Source organism: Vitis riparia, chromosome 15, assembly GCF_004353265.1.
Source record: "Vitis riparia cultivar Riparia Gloire de Montpellier isolate 1030 chromosome 15, EGFV_Vit.rip_1.0, whole genome shotgun sequence".
NCBI lineage: Eukaryota > Viridiplantae > Streptophyta > Magnoliopsida > Vitales > Vitaceae > Vitis > Vitis riparia.
The window spans coordinates 17,545,312-17,559,312 of NC_048445.1; the positions used below are offsets into that span (position 1 = coordinate 17,545,312).

The window sequence follows — 14,001 nt, forward strand, 5'->3', positions numbered from 1 at the left end:
AGGAGGGTGCAGAAAATATAAATAAATAAAAAGAAAAAAAAAGTTCTTATAGGAAAAGAGGGTTAGAAGGGAATAGAGGGTAAGCAGTGGAATTGGTGGAGGCTTGGACGGGAAACAAGAGCAGAGGGTTTTTGGGAGAGAAAAAAAAATCTGTAAGAGAGAGGGAGTGAATAGAACTGTGAGAGAGACATTTTTGGGAGAGTGAGCAGGTTGAGAAGAGAGCTGGGGGGAGAAGCAAGATTTCTGGAGAAAGCTGAAACAAAAATGAGAAGAAATGTAGGGAGCTGTAGAGAAAGTGAGCTGGGTGGAGGGACTTTTTAGAGAAAGTAAGAGAAAGTTGAGAGGGATCTTGTTGATTCGGGGGAAAGAAATAAGAGTTGGAAGCCATGCAACTCTTTGTTACGAGGGAGCATTCCAAGTAAAGCCACTGTGAGCTTCTTGTCTCTGATTTTCACACTGCTTTACTCTCATTTTCAGCTGCTTTTCTAAGCATTGATTTGTTGGTTGGTGTGGACATCAGGGGCCACTTGTTTGCTTTGCTAGATCTACTCTTTACATGTATGCTCTGTTTTGGTTTTATATTTCGGTATCTTTGTTTTTTTTTTTTCTCTTTTAAATAACTTATGCATTAATCCTTCCCTGAGTTTGATAAATAGAAATCATGTTCTTGTTCCTTGTGGATTCCACCTGTACTAGCCCATGGATGTCACCTGAAATGAGGCTCTATACGTTCATGATTTGCTTGATTTCCTATTTACTCTTCCTTCAGTTTTTACTGTGGCTCCTATTTCCGTTTTTATTCCCCTATTCTGGTGTGTTCGGGGTTCTGAGTATCATAGTTGGGTTGGCCGCTTACTAGGTTGACTATTTTGGTTGGCGTGTTTCTGGGAGGAAAATCTCGTATTTCTGGTTCTCTGTACAGTAAGCTTCACTACAAATGATGACATTCTCGTGTCAAGCTCTGATCTCGAGCCCCATTGGCATCAAGCCTCCTAAGGGGATTATATTATATGGATAACCAGAACTGTTCGACAATAAGAAACAATTAATGGGTACTGAAAATAGCTGGAACATTCCATTTTCTAGTGCTAGGAGTACGAATATTGATTCAAGAGCTTGAGTGAGGAGCCATTGCCAGAGCACGTACAACAATAGTTATTGGTCCACATCTCATTGAGCCATCGGGATTGCAAGATTTTTGAAAATTTTCAAACAACAGGAAAGTGAGCAGTGAAGAGAAACTTTCCTTTTGGCAGACAGAAGCTATGGAAATGGTTTTATCTGTTGGGGCCCATTCCCCAATTACTTCACCACCTGTTCTTAAACCCCAGGCCTCACTTACAGATGGCTTACGTGGCCACCTTCTCAGGTGTAAGGTGAAGGAGGAGAGACTTCAACTTCAACCAGCTTGGTCAGAATGACCCATTTCTTGGTCTCGGGGCACCTTGCTGCCTAGCACCGCCAGAACCTCATCCCCTTACTTTTTGCTACCTCATAAGACCTGGGTCTGTGCACATGAAAATTCACCATACATGGCTACCCTAGTGTGTGCTATCTTAAAGCACGCATGACTCATTCCTCCACTCATTCACTTGTTTCTTCTCTGCTCAATTGCTTTGGTCTCTGCTCAACTAAAAACGGAACCATCTCTTGGCAGATGCTCAACCGAAAGACACCATTGGCCATAGCACGTGAGATTCAAAGAGAGCAATGGAATATTTACCTTCAATCTCACATGCAAGAATATTCAAACCTTGACCCTGCCAATATCTATTTTAAAACTGCAGATTGTTTCGAAATCCATAAGCCAAAAATGCTGGGAAATTGGCGCCATTGTTAGACCTTTTGGACATTGAAAAAGAAGCAAATTCTCTTTTCAGGGTCTTGATCAACATTGGGTATGTAATCTTCCTTGTGAAGTGGGATTAAACGTCACAATTCCAGTCCTTGATGCCTTAAGCAAAGTTGGTTATGATAATGGAACCTCACTAGAACATCCAAATATCCTGTTCTTTATTTCTGCCAACCTCTAAGACACCTTGATTTCACATTTGGTGCACCATATCTTCGTCTACACCTAAAGGGAAATAAGGGAGTTGTTGATTCTCATGCGGGCACCATTGGTGATGAAGAGAAGGATGTGATGGAACGCTCCCATGATGGCATTTCTGCGGGCAGAGGGTCTTCTAAATGGGTCAAAGTGAATGAAAAGAGAACACTTTAGCATGTACTGAAAAAATCCAACCTTTTGATTCCTAGAATTCCAATTTCCTATGTGGTCTCAAAAGGATCCAGCTTCTATAAAGAATTCAGAGTTAGAAAGTGGTTTTTTCCATCATGATACATTTGGTGGTAGAAGCTCCACGAATTGCCTTTAATCTCTTGTATACTAGGTGTATAATGGACAGTTTGAATGCACTGTGTATTCGCCCTCAACCAAGAAAGACTTGGGATATGCCTTGAGGACGGGAAAGGGCTGCCCATATTTGAAACATTTTTTACCATTCTCATCCGGCAATGGTTTAGTCCCTCTTGCCAAAGTTTCAGCTCTCCTCGAGAGTTTACAACTTGAGGAATGCCACCTCATTATCCAATATGGAGTTTCTAGTGAGCTGCATGGAAGAGTGTATATGTTGCTTCACCCAGCACCAGAAAGTCAATAATAGCACCACCACCACCTATAGTGTAGTCGTAGTTGCACCCCGGGCCCACTCCTGCATGGCCATGCATAGTCACCCTCGAGTGCACCACCTAAAGGCTATATGTTCTCCTCTTTGAAAATTATACTATTGTAGGAGTGGGGCCGGGGTGCAACTAGAAATTTAAAATTATTTGAAAAAAGAAGAAGAAAGATGGGAAAGTAAAAAACAAATTTTCACGAATTTAATTTAGGAAGGGGCAAAGCAGCTAAATTTGGGGAAAAAGATGGCGGCTTTGTCGACCCAGTCTTACGGCTTCTGTTTCTTTGGACCTTCAATATTTTGATTTTAATTATTCAAAGAAATTGAGTAATAACAAATGTGGCTCTCCAAATTATAAATAATAATAAAAAAAATTCTCTACAAGATCTCATTTCAGGCAGGGGTCTCTGTTAATTTGTGGAATTCAATATCAAGGGGACCCTCATCCATAATGGGCATTTCTGTGTGAAGTTCTCTTAGTTTAGAATCTCAAATGCAGCAGATTCTCTCATCAATGCCTGTGCCGGGTTGTTGGATTTTGGAGTTGGATATGATCTGAAATCTGAATCGAGTTATAGGCTTGAAGTTGTCATGGATCAACCTTCAACCTTTTTTGAGAGTTCATTGATATCAAATATGAATTGTTTTCGAAATGCCAATTTTGTTGCAGACTGAAAGCAGCTGGGAATAAGGCTTTCCAATAATGACTGGTGCAAGGGGCGGTTTTCCATTAGGGAAGAAGAAGCTCTCTTATTCGAAGATTCCACCTGCACACGAACCCAGAATGACATGAAATACAACATGAATCTTAATCTCACTCATTCATTCTAGTTAGTTAACTCTAGAGGTTCATGGCGGGAGTCACGAACTGGTTCATTTACAAATATTCTTTCATTTGCTTTTCCAAAGAGATGAGAAACAATTATGTTAGAGATAAATCAAATGTCCAGAACACAACCATGCTATGCTATTCACTCTGCTACCTTGAACATTCCGGGAATTAACCTCCAATAACATTACAGCAACATAATCCACCCAACAGCATTACATCAACATAATCATATTTCTACTTCACGTAACGTCATTCTCGACCTTCTTACCTTTATTCTTCCCATGCTTCTTGACCTCATCGAGTTTAAGTTCCAGAATAAGCCAAATGCTGCATTTCAAGCCCACCCCATAACCACCAAGGTGGCTACTGCTAGCTTATTAGCATTTGTCTTGGCATTCGGAACTGAGTTCACCTTCCATTTTTATTCTGCTGCTCTCCTCCGTACTGCCTTGGTGGTTTCTGGTTCCCTCTCACTGGCTTTCTTGGCATCACTATTGTTCCTGGATGCATGACGACGACCCATTCTATATGATCTAAAAAGACGCATAATTTCAAACATTTGGGAGCCAGGTAGAGGTAAAAGGTGATTTTGCAACTCCAACCTCTATGACTAACACCTCAAACTTTTCCTCAAATTCTCTTTACCTGCATTACGAAATGCAGAACAGACACACCAGAAAACAATGAATCAGATATCCTGGATATCAGAAAATCCAACATTCTTTGGAAAGGAAAAATTTAAAGCAAATGTATTTTGCTTTACCAATCGAGTCTGCTTTCTCCAATAGGATCAAGGCTCATGGTATCAATTAGCACATGTCCTCAAAATACTCAACTTACACATCAATTATACAACTAAAAGAAAATGAACAACATGACCTAAAGTATAACAGAATATGAATGTAGAACAAAAATTAATTGTTTATTGTAGTTGTTTAAATAATTTCTCCATTTCAACACCCTTTTCTACACACAAATTTCCCCCTCACTCTGAAATCAAAGCCCTTCCATTAGACCAAATCTTTGGAGGACCGACATTGTCCACTGTTCTCTCAGGACCAAGAATTGACTTAATAAAATCACCTTCTCAATGGTCAGATCAATGCCCAATGTCCAATTATTCTTCTGCATGAAGGAAGGAGAGCATGAGCTCCCTAAAACACTTGGAATATGACAGAATTGAGGTTCTGATAATTGAAATTTTGAATCTAAAAATCCAAACGGACAAAGTCCCATGAGATAATTGTTGCACCTAGGCCAAAGGCAACAAACAAGGTTTTATCAACAAAATTCCCTTCATATAATCAAATTCACTAGAATTAAGATACTACATATTCTAGCTTCTCATCTAGTAATTTCCAAACATGAGACTAACTAGTTAAGGGGTAAAAATGATGGATTTCTCATTTACTTAAGAAGACATGATCTCAATTACAAATTTAGAGTCAATTATAACTATGGAGTATGCATTTCCCTAACACTGATCAGCTTAGAAAAATATTAGTCACATTCTGAATTTAGGGGCATAAGTCTTCTTATTTGAGCTCCTGCTGCCATGGGAAACATCAGGTGTATGATATGAGAAACATCACCTGTGACCTTGACAGGTTTGTGCTTTGATGCCCAGAATACTCCTGCAATTATAAAATGGCATTTTAAATTATTACAAAGAAAAATAACTGAAAACAAGGTTTTACCTAACTCAAGTATATCAATCCTCTTCTAGAAACTTAACCAGTACCTTCCAACTTCAACCATACACTTTCTTCATTAGGAATACACTTAAAGTTACCACCAAGCTTGATCTTAGCAGCTTCTTGATGCCCAAAAAAGAACAAAGGGTTTTATCCCAATCCCAAGACAAAAATGAGAAAAGGGATGGTATGACAAGATTAATCAACTCCCTTTTTCATAGAAATCATGTTTTTCAACTCAAAATAGGGATGTATTTTCTTAAGATGGATCAATTGAACTTGAGGTTAGATCAAATTACAAATAGTGTAAAAAAGACTAAGCTAAAAAATGGCACTTTCTAACACCCTTGATCTGGTATACAAAATTTAACCAAGATAACCATAAGAAGAAGAGAAAAAAAAAGGAAAGAACAAAAAAAACTGCATTGGTTAAATTTTGTTCATCTACAACCTCAAACCTTTTACCTTCACCTCTAACAACCTTGCAAGCACCATTAACTTTGAATAAGTAATTAATCTGAGGGAGATTTTGAAAGAACTGAACTAGGAATATATATATATATATATATATATATATATATAGGAATTTTCATCCTGAATTGTCAATCCACTTGAAGCACTCACAGTTTTCATATTTAAATTAAACTAAGTTTTCTATTTCTCCAAAGAATTTTTTTTAGGTAAAAATGCAAAGACTCCTCAGATTTGGCTAGAGAAAAACACCCTTGTAGTTAGGTCTTAGTCCTGATCTTTTGTTGTATTTTTGTCATTCTTTTTGTCTTTTCTTTGATGGGGTGCATACAAGAGTCCTTGAACATGGGAGGTTGCACACTCTTTGCCTCTAACTCACAGTGGTAACATTGAAGCCAAGGAGATTGTGTCAGAATCACACATCTACTTATAAATCTAATTGAGTCAATCATGAATAAAGATATGCAAACATTATAGAGAAAGTATGGTCCTTGAGGATCATTAAGGGCTATATACACAACTAGAAACTCTTCATTAAAACAACATAAAGCCTCGTTAGTAATCCAACCTTTAGTGATTAACTTCCTTTCAAATCACTAAGGTTATGTTTGTGTAAGCAAAGAAAAAAAATACTAAGGCTATGTTTGATTTATGAAAAGTACTAAGCATCAATTCCTTTTACGTATTTAATTATATAGCCAAGCCAACAAAAACTAAAATCAGAGTTAATTCCGGGTAAACAGACAAGAAACCTGTGCAGCAATGGGAGTTCTATTATGTGTACCCATGGTGGTTGGTGGTTAGGGGTAAAAGTAGAGGGCCTTCTTCTCATGTGCATTGTCCCATACCTGTTAATAGTCTCAAGCTAGTCCGTGATGCCAATGAAGCCAATCAGCTGGAGGCAGAAAACACCATGGTAGTGCGGGGGACGGCAGCACAAATAGGACGGAGATGACAAGTGTGGAAGATTAACTCAATTCCGAATACCAAGACAAATGCTAAAGCTAGCAACAGCCACCTCGGTGGGTATGGGGTGGGCTTGAAATACAGATCGGACCTATCCATGAGGTCGAGGAGCATAAGAGAAGGGAGAGAATGGGGATAAGGTAGATGGGCATGATTCTGTTACTGTCCATGGCTGACTCCCACAATGTTGATCAAAGCGGCAGGGTGAATAGACATGAGATTCCATTGTTTTCAAAGATTGATTCCCACGCCATGAATCGATATCATTGGGTTACGGAAACTCAGATCGGATCTGTTCCAAAAAAACCTTCAAAAAAAAAAACCCCTAAATTACAAACGAGCTGATCTCCTCAAAAAAATCAAGGAATGGTAAAGAGTGAGATGGAGACATATTTCAGCAGACAGAAATTTATTCAACCAATAATTTCAGATGGACCTACCCGATCTCTCCCTCTTGCCGCTTTCTCATAGACCAGGCCTTTCCCTCTCTTCTCCCTTTCTTCTCCCTTCTCTGCTCTCAGGATGTTCGGCTTATATAGGCTCATCGATATACCGTATGTGTGAGTTTAGGGAAAAGTGAGTTGCCAGATATACCCCCGTGACGATACTATATGTATTAAGGGTCTCCAAAAAGCCCGCGGCCCACAGCCAGCTTTAGGCCCGGCCCGGTCCGGCCCGACGGGCTAAAGCCCGGCCCAAGCCCGCCGGACCCGAGCCCGGGCCGTGGGCCTAATTTTAGGCCCAGCCAGTAGGCCCGTAGGCCCGCCCGCCCATAGGAGCCTTTAATTTTTTTTAAAAAAAATAATATACTTTATTTTTATATACATATAATTAACTCAACTAATAAACATAAAAAGAATATAGTTTAGTTGGTTAGACCCTTAAGGTTTAAACATGAGGGAAGGGGTTCGAATCCCTCCCTCTCCCTTCCCTTGGTGTTTTTGAAAGCCATTTTGGCTTAAATCAAAAAGCCCGCCTAGCCTGGCCCGCCCGCCAACCCGCGGGCTCATAGGCCGGGCTGTGGGCCTAGCATTTTAGCATGGCCCGGCCCGGCCCGGCCCGTTGACCAGTCAACGGGCCCATAGGCCCTGCCTGAGTTGGGTCGCGGGCCTCCTATTTAATGCCCAGCCCGGCTCGCCCATTGGAGACCCCTATGTATAGTGCATATAAAAATAATAATATAATGATTAAATTGTTTTAAAATTTTCTTTATATTATTATCTTAATTAAAAATAATAATAATTTTATATATTATTTAATATAGCTAATAAAAAAAATTTAATTTATTTAATTCAGTAATAAGTTAGGATATTGTATATTCAATAATATTAAAATAGTGACTATTTGTATATTTATTTTATTTTTATGTAAATGTTAATAATTATTCATGAAATCACAATAAAAGAGTTTTAAAATATATTCTTAATTTATAATTAATAATAAAATAATATTTTTAATTCAAGTTTCATTTGAATTGTATATATCTAACATTTTTGTAATATTGGAAAACTTGGATAAGATGTAATATAATAAAAGAATTTGAAAAAATATGTGTAAACTTTCTGATTTTTGAATAAAAAATAAAAATACATTTTCTTTAACCTAAGGAGATTCACGACTATTTATTAAATACAATGAAAATATTTTATTTTATAAAATACAAATAATTTAAACATCTTATAAAATATTAATAATTAATTAAATTATCAATATTATTCACAGAATTTCTTTTCTTTGTATTTGTCCTTTTCATAACTTCATTTTATTAAAATATTCTCACACTATTTTCTTTCTATATGATGTTTTGCATTAAAATTAACTTTTGTTATATATATATATATATATTCACATCCAGGACAAGGTAATATGCCATGAAAAAATAAATTATATCAAAACTCAAAATCAAATAAAAGAAATTAAAAATAAGACACAAAGATATTTAATAAAGAAATTTAAGGGAAATGAACATAAAACTTATATATTGCATAAACTTGAAAACATACACTATCTTACAGGAGAGATAACTTACAATGGAGGGATGAGAGAATGGAAGAGGTGAGGAACGCTTTCAAGAAAGCTTTCAAATGGAAGGCTTACATTTCTTGAGAGAGAAAGAAAAGAGAAGGAAGAGCTTAAGGCTTAAGAGAAATTTTTTTCGATGCCTACAAATAAGGAACGGGCCTCTTTGAATAGCTAAAACAAAAATCTTAAACAGTACAAAATTGACAATAGGCCACTGTGGACTTTTGGCTTCAGTTGTGAACAGTAACCACCTATGATGCGAATAGTAAAAATGACTTTTACTGTAACACTTTTGACTTTTGACGTTCGATTCTTGCATTCGGTGGATTATTGTGTGCTTTCTGACTATTTTTGACCAAAGACTTAACTATAACTTCACATGTGGGGAACAAACTTACTTTTGGTACTAAATTATTTTAAAGCTATCAATAGAAAATCCCAAAGCAAACAGCAAGCTTAAACGGACTTAGCCGAATGTCTTCAAATGGTGAAGAAAATGCTTATTTTGATTTCCTAATGGGAGGAAGGATGCTTTCGCAATCATCACCATTATCTGAAAGGTAGTTTGAGGTAGAATCATCTAATTCAACATAAGAGTCCTCTTGAGACAAACTTGAGTTGCTTTTGTCAAGGATTTTTTGAAATTCCTAAGGAGTTTTGGTTATAGCAAGCATGGCTTGAAGCTGTTGTTTCTTAAGAAGAAACTGATACATGTCATCCGAGGTTGAAGCTTATGATAGATGCTTAAGAAAATATTGCTTATCAGTATGCACAAGGGCATCATTTTTTAAAGCATCCCACCATTTAGTCTTAAAGGTCCTTCCAAGGGCTGGAAAGGCCGATGATTTATCTGCAATAATGATATAGTCTCATTAAACGATCCAAGCAAGACCAAACTCGTTAAAAAAGAATAATAATGGGAAAAAAGTTGAAAGTTCTCTTGGGATAACAAATGAACTTTTGAATAGCTCAAAGCCATCTAAGATGGGTTTTGGGAGAATCTTAATAATTGGTTCAAAATAAGTCCACCAATTGTGGAACCAAAACGGAAAGGAAAACTAATGCTTAGATGGGAAATCGAGCATCTATGAATGATGGAAGTCCTTGTTTTGGATAAGAAAAGCATTAAACCAAGCTCTCTGGTAATCCTAATAGTTGAAAAACTTAGTTTTGAAGGCTTAGAGAATTCCTTTGAAAAATTAGGGTTCCTACCCCACTACTTAACTGTGAAAATTTTGAAAATATGGCAAGTAGAATTATGTTATACTTATCATATCGTAAATTGATAAGGCTTATGGGTAAGATCGTAAATTGATCATATATTCCTTATGGATTGGGTCATTGTTGATGGAAGTTGATGACAATAGGCATTCTCAATAGAGGCACCATGATATCTCTTGGGATTGAGACAGTGTGTCCCCTTGGATGATCCTAAGGAGGTGTGTTCATGGAAACTATGACCATAGTATTTCCTTCAGTGGAACTTGACATAGGCTCTTTTAAAAGTTAAGATATGTCAATTGAACACATAATAAGAGGATTTGTAACTTAAGGATGGTAAAGGTAGTCTTGAAAGGCTAATAGCTTTCACCTTGGTAGACCGTGGAAACCAATTCATGGGGAGATTGAACAAAATAGATAGCAGGTCATGGACTCGAGCACTTGGTGTCTTGTTGTTATTTACATAGGATTTTGGAGTTCAATTGATTATCTCTAGTGGGATGTTGAATCAACTTTAAAATTGGATTCTAAAGGAGCCAATATTCATATGGGTCCCAATGGTCCTCGCTCTAAGCTCATATACCTTGTTGGCATGGGTTATGAAGGTTGGATTAGCTCTACATTAACTTTAAAATTGGATTCTAAAGGATCCAATATTCATATGGGTCCCAATGGTCCTCGCTCTAAGCTCATATACCTTGTTGGCATGGGTTATGAGGGTTGGATTAGCTCTATATTCACTTTTGTGCATAAGGGTGTTTTGGTAATTACACAAGGTTACATAGGGGTAAGTGAACAAGGTCTCTAGATTGAGCTAATTGATTAATTAGTAAACCCTATTTGGTCAATTAATCAATTAGAACCCATTTTGGGCTAGATTAAGTGACCCAAGCCCATCTCTTAAGCCCACTTGAAAACCCTATAAATACCCCATAGAGGTTAGGGTTTCATAACTTTTGTTATCCACCATCCAGAGAGATTGAAAGTTATAGCCTCCACTCTCTTTTTCTTCCCATCGGAAGTGTGCCAAGATCAAGGTTCGAGTCATCGGGCGGAAGACTTCGGGTTTACAAGACTTCTACGCTTTTGATTTTCATCTTCACCATGTGGATTTGATTAAAAAACATATGAATCTAAGGTATGGTTTTTATTAGCACTTTCTAAATCCTTTTAAAATATAAAAATGCTATTTTTCTATTGTGCATAGAATTTAGAAAAAGTCTAAGATAGTTATGCATGTTTTTAACCTGATTCGAACTTGGAAAACGGAGAGATGTAGGTTTTTCCCTTCAAAACTCTTTTTCAATAACCATAATAGGTTGATTGAGATCCTTTTTCCAATAATGTGATTTTGAAGAAAGAGGTTTGAGGTTAGCAGCCACCATAATCTACTTGTTTGAAAAAGTTGAGCTTGATGCTAATTCATTTTGAGAGGGATTAACTTTAGTAACTTGCTTAAAGGTTTGAGACCTTGTAATTGCTGGAAATTGTGTAGCCTTGATTGGTTTAAAAGGATCCGAAGGATCATAGTACAAGGACAAAATCTTATTAGGAATAGGGTTGGAAAGAGAGAGAATGAAGCCTTGTTTCTTCCTCTTCCAGTTCAAATTTTTGACTCCAAAGCATTTTATAAGGAGAAGGAGCATGACTGGTTTTAGAATAATGGGATTTTGGTGGTTTGTTAGTGGTCTTCAGAGGTTGGGTTGCCTTTTTAGGGGCCATGATCCCATGAGTCCTACAAAATCTATGAGTTAAGAAATCAGGGATTGAGTTATTTTTTCTTTAATATACTCAATTTGAAAATCAAAATTACTTCAAATAGCTTTCCATCTTGCAAAAATATGCTTAAAAGCTATATTTTTAACATTTTTTTGTAAAACTAATTTTGCGGATTTGCAATCAACTCTTAATAAAAATTCTTGATTCAAAAGACCATCTTGAAATTTTGGAAAATATAAAACAATGCTTAAATCTCATTTTTAATGCTGTTGTAATTGAGTTGAGCTTTATTCCAAGTTCCTGAAGTAAACCTAACCAATATCTCTTGGTTACCATCTTTCTGCTTAAGAATCCCACCATAACCTATATTTAAAGCATTAGTCTCAACAATCTTAAAGGCTTCAGGGTCAGCTAAGGCTATACATGGTCAAGTCTTGACTTTAGACTTAACAATATTGATAATCTTAGTGTGTTCCTTATTCCATGGAACTGGATTTTTCTTAAGTCTTTGTCTAATGGAGCACATAACTAGCTTATGTCCTTAAGGAATTCTAGCATAATTAAGGCTTCCTAAGAAACGTTGCAATTGTTTCTTATCCTTAATCTCATTTAGAAACTTATCAACAAACTAGATTAACCTTTGAATAGGAGTAATGGTTCCTTGGTAAATATGATGACCTAGGAATCTTGTTTTAGTCTGAAACAGATTAATCTTAGTGACAGATAAGCTTAAACTATTTTCCTTAATAGTCTGGACGAACTTATTAAGATGTTTCCAATGTTCTTCTACGGATGTAGAGCAAACCAAAACATTGTCAATGTAGACAATGATGAAATTTGAAAACTGGTTAAATATTTCATTTATTATGTTATGGAATTTTGAAAGGGACATTCTTAAGACCAAATGACATTACGTTCCATTCATAATGTTTAAAGGGTACCACAAAGGCTGTCTTATACTTGTCTTTTTCTGCAATCTAGATTTGCTAAAATCCTAATTTCATATCAAACTTAGAAAAAAACCTTAGACTTAACTAACCTTTGAAGGAGTTCTTTCTTATTTGGAATAGGATATCTAATCCATCTTAATGCATTATTAAGAGGCTTGTAGTTTATTATTAGTCTAGTTGTTTATCTTTCTAATTCAATTTGTTTCTAAATATAGAAGGTTGAACAACTCCAAGGAGACTTAGACTTTCTTACCAACTTCTTATCAAGAAGATCCTGGATCTTTTTTTTTCATAATAGCTTAATAAAATCCTTATTCATCTGGATAGGTCTGGATTTAGTGGGAATATTTTTCTCACTAAAATCTGGTTCATAAGTTAACTCTACCTCATGTTGCTTCCTATGCCAAAATGCATTAGGAATGTTAGAGTAAACTTCACTAAAAATCTTATTCTTAAATCTTTTTACTACATCTTGAGTTTTCTTAACTTTTAATTGTTTTTCAATTCTTACAAGATTAATTTCTTGTCTTAAAAGATTAACTTAATTTTCTTTAGACTTAGTCACTTGATCCCTTAATGTATTTATATTCCTTTCATCAGGTGGATCAGTGAATTCAAAGAGAATTTCCTTATCTAAGAGTGTTGTTCTTAGACCTTGGTTATCTACTCTAATAGGGTAGATAGAGTTGAAAAAGGGTACTCCTAGAAGAACCTTTTCCTTCAAGTCTCTAACTAGAATGAAGGTTTGCTTAATACAAATATCTTGGTTACAAATGTGAGCATTTGACAACTTATAAGTAATGGTAAGCCTTTTACCACTGGTTTCTGAAAGCGATTGCTTAGTTTTCTCATATAATTGGGTTGGTACTAGACCTTCTTGTAGGAAATTGAAAGCTACTCCTGAATGAATCAAAGCAACTTTATTAAGGATAAACTTATCCTTGATTACTATAGTTAGGGAGACTTCTCACCTTTGGAAAGTAACCCTACTAACAATATTCAAGTATGAATTTGTCACTTCTTCATTGACTTGTGAAGATTTTGGAACCTCTTCAAGGTTTCCGTAGTTAACAACCATCTTGTTGATTTGTTCTTGGAGGTCTGTAAAACCTAAGCTTGAGAATTGTTTTAAATCTTGAATTTCTTTCTTGTACTGTCTCATTTCTTCCTAAAGATCGTTAATGGTAATGTATTTGGGAGAATTCTTATTAAATCTTTTTAAAATTTCATTTAGGTTGTAAGAACTTATTGTCTTCTTAATTTTTGGCTTATGGATAGATTTCTTAAAGACTTCAAAAAGTTCTTGCTTAACCTTTTCATCTTCTACTTTTCTTAAAACGTCTAAGACTAACTCTTGTTTTTGGCTTATGACATTTATAGTCTTAGGATGTCAATCACAATTTCCCTTAATGCAATCTTCCTGATTACTAGATGTTTGACTTGAA

The 14,001-nt window shown here is 36.1% G+C and overlaps 1 long non-coding RNA gene across 3 annotated transcripts; it reads right to left on the bottom strand.

Annotated features, from left to right (window-relative positions):
• Positions 1-3,557: 3,557 nt before the first annotated feature.
• On the bottom strand, positions 3,558-7,173 carry LOC117932310. Of its 3 annotated transcripts, none has more exons than XR_004654133.1 (4): positions 7,085-7,173; positions 6,527-6,951; positions 5,106-5,147; positions 3,558-4,158 (listed from the first exon to the last, which is right to left on the bottom strand). It is a non-coding gene; the product is annotated as an uncharacterized LOC117932310 (long non-coding RNA). The 3 variants fall into 3 exon arrangements; XR_004654134.1 differs by having other exon boundaries at positions 5,255-6,951; XR_004654132.1 differs by having other exon boundaries at positions 5,106-6,951.
• Positions 7,174-14,001: the final 6,828 nt, after the last annotated feature.